A 3371-nucleotide genomic window follows, 5' to 3' on the forward strand; every position below is an offset into this window, starting at 1 on the left:
CTGTGGGTTAACGGAAGAGTGAGGGTCGCCGCGTAGACTGACCACTGCCTAGCAGGAGTGCCCAGGCGCTCCCACTGCGGACGTCCGAGGACAAGAATCGGAACTTACGATGTGCCATCCGAACCCACCCGGGTCCCCACACACCTCCTGCGCTTGCGTGACCTACTTAGCCAAGCCCAAGAGGTCAAAACGCGGAAGTCCTGGGATGGCCCCTCGCTGCGAAGGGCTCTTTCTGAAACCATGTAAAGTATCACCCCTTTTCCTACAGACAGGCCTCTCAGGTTCTCCCAGTGTTCTTCCAGGTGCGGTCCGAGAGAGGAACGGATGCTTGGAAAATGGGAGAGAAGTGAAAAATGGAATTGCAACCACGAAGGGATTCGAACCCTCAATCTTCTGATCCGAAGTCAGACGCCTTATCCATTAGGCCACGTGGTCCTACAGCTTAACGGTGGAGAAAACATATAACAGGTGTCCAGAGTCTGGGCTCGGGAATGCTCAGACGTCATCTGGCGTTAATTTCGACACCAAAACATGCGCCAAGTTTTCCACAGGCTCCCCACGGAGCCGCTCATCTCTGCCATCACCGACCAACGCTCAGTTCGCCGTCAGAGCTGAGACGCTCCGGGAATAAATGAAATGAAAATCACCATAGGGGGGACAAGAAGGACGCCCACCCACACTTTGTGCGACCCTCTGGGCTCCACGGCCCCTGTTCGCGTTCGTCAGAGGAGTCTTCTCGGGCCCGCGCCAGCCTGGACACCAAGGGGTCCCGGGCGTGCTGCGCGCCCTCCAGGTAAACCTTCGCTCCGGCGCGGGAGCGCGCCGCTCACCGAGCGCTCGGGGACGCCTGTCACCCGTGCGAGCCGCCGGGCGGGGGTCGCGTGTGTTCTCCAGCCCTGTTTTCTCACCCATCCTGACTCCCCGAGCCTGAGGAGCCGGCGGGAACGCGGCGCGCGCGAGGTGCGACCCTGGCACCCACCACGCCGCGTGGGGGCCGGGGCGGGGGACAGCAGGGTCGAACCCCACGCTTACGGGGCTCTCACTACCAGGAGCTCTCGGAGGGCCGAACCTGCCTCCTCATTCCGTCTCGGTTTCTGGCTCTTCCAATGACTCGTCACACACACACAGGCCTCTTGTGTTTTGGAGGCGCTGGGGAAGTTCTCTGCGAAGCTCTGCTGATCGGCGACTGGTCCCTGAGAACGGTGCGCTCGTGGAGAGCGCCGTGGGGCGCCGCCCGGCCTCGCCCGCTCCGAGCGCTGGACCGCCGGGCTTCCGTCTGCAGCACAGCCGGCGCCTGGGAGCCAGACTCGCTGTGAGCCCTAAGAGATGGCAGATATTCAAACTCTGAAATCTTCAGAGTGGAGATTTGCTCTAACCATGACTTCTGGCAGGTGGGCCTGACCAGAGTGCTTCCTAGCAGAGGAATGCAGAAAACCCGCTTCATTTCAATTTTCAAATTGTACAAAATCCGCCACACCAGTCTACATTCTTCCATCCAGAGGCCTACCTTAGAAGGCAGTTCTTGCAGAACTCTACCATGTGATCACTCTTCTGCCAGTGGTCCTTGGTCAGCCGCCACAGTGGGGTCACCTGATCTCACACTGGGACCTCCAGACCTTAAGCAAAATGAAGGCTTCCTTCCCCCCAAGAAGTTCTTCTCAGTTACTTAGCTAAGGTAACCAAAGCTCCCTAACACAATTGCATTTCTGTTTCTTCCTTTAATTCTGTTACCATTTACCTTATGTATGTGTATATATACATTTATAATCATTATATCTGCTTCATAGATTGATTCCTTTATCGTAGTATAGCCATCTTCTTTGTGTTTTCTGACAAGTTTTGCCGGTCTATTTCATCTGCTCTTCTTGGCTACCATTTTGTCCTGAGTATCGATTTCTATCCCTTCTCTTTAGTCTACTTGTGTCCTTGAAGCTAAAATGAATATCTTGGAGGCAGTGTATTACTGATCTTGTTCGTTTGTTTTTTCGATCCATTCTGCTATTCTTTGTTGTTTTTTTTTTTTACTAGAAATTTTGATCTCTTTACATTTAAAGTGATTATTGATAGACAAAGTAAATTGACTATTGATAGATATTGTCATTTTGTCAACTTTTCTATCTTGTGTTTTCTTTGCTCCTTTCTTCCTCTTTCTGTCTACCTTTGTGATTTGTTGATTTTTTATTCCTTTCTCTTTATGTTTTGCATATCAGAGTTTTTTTCTTAATGGTTACTGTCAGATTTCCATAAAATATCTCATAAACATTTTGTATTATGGTATATGTTAAGTTGATAGCAACTTAAATGGCATACAAATACTCTACACTTTTATCTGATTGCTTATTTAACGCTATTGAGTCATTCTTTACATCTCATATTGTGTACCTGTCAGCGAATAATTGCAGCTATAGGTTTACTGTGGAATTCAGTAAGCAAACATTGGACTTTCCATTCTCCTAGCATTTGTCATTGTTTTGGGGGGGGGGGCGATGTTATGCATTGTAAGGAAGGGGAGAAACACTCTGATATTACCAACTGGCTCTCTGGGTAGCACCCAAGATGCTGTGATGCAAAACATGTCTTACTGGTCTCCAGTGCTTTGGCCTGCTCTTGGAGAAAAGCAACCGGAGGGGACAGGATCCCTGATATGAGCACTGTGCCTAAGAACAAAACTTCTGATAGCCTTGTCCTTATTATGCATGATATGATTAACATTTATTTTATTATTCTGTAACCTTTCATATTCTTTTAGGCCACATTTTCTGCTTTCCTAAATATATATACCCTCACAAATAATAGCTTGGTCTTTGTGTTTTTCAAGGTATAGAAGTGAAGTCATGCCAGTGTGATCATTCTTTGAGTTGCTGTTTTTCATTCAACGTTATTTTGAGAAATAAATAAACATTCCTTGTGTTCTTACTATCAATTATGCTGTTTTAAGTTGAATTATTATTATTTAAAAGGAAATTCCCATTCGTTAACAGAAAAGCAACTCTGCTGGGGGAGCCCGCAGGGAAGGCTCAGCGCACAGTGTGCAGCCGGTTTCCGCCAGTGACCGCCGCCTTCCAAGGTCGAACCCTTGGCTCCCAAGTCTCCTACAGCTGGTCAACCAATAATTAACGACGTATCATCAGAACGAGGACTAAAACCACCAATCAGGAAGCAGGCTTCTACGAGCCAGGGTACAGGATTGGCCCTTCCCCAAAGACTAAGACCACAAAGGGCTCCACGAAGTCCCAGGCCCACTGGAGTGGACGGGCGTGCGTTAATTTCCAGGGACACGGGCTTCCTTCCGACCCCGAGTGAGGGCAGGAAACAGGGAGACACGTCCCTGATCAGAGGCATCCGTCATTAATTCGTTCACGGATTTACTT

At 49.1% G+C, this 3371-nt stretch overlaps 1 non-coding gene across 1 annotated transcript; it reads right to left on the bottom strand.

Moving 5' to 3' along the window:
* Positions 1–362: 362 nt before the first annotated feature.
* Positions 363–435, bottom strand: TRNAR-UCG (transfer RNA arginine (anticodon UCG)). The gene has a single exon. It is a non-coding gene; the product is annotated as a tRNA-Arg (tRNA).
* Between the last annotated feature and the right edge of the window lie 2936 nt (positions 436–3371).

Source organism: Oryctolagus cuniculus, chromosome 5, assembly GCF_964237555.1.
Source record: "Oryctolagus cuniculus chromosome 5, mOryCun1.1, whole genome shotgun sequence".
NCBI classification, from domain to species: domain Eukaryota; kingdom Metazoa; phylum Chordata; class Mammalia; order Lagomorpha; family Leporidae; genus Oryctolagus; species Oryctolagus cuniculus.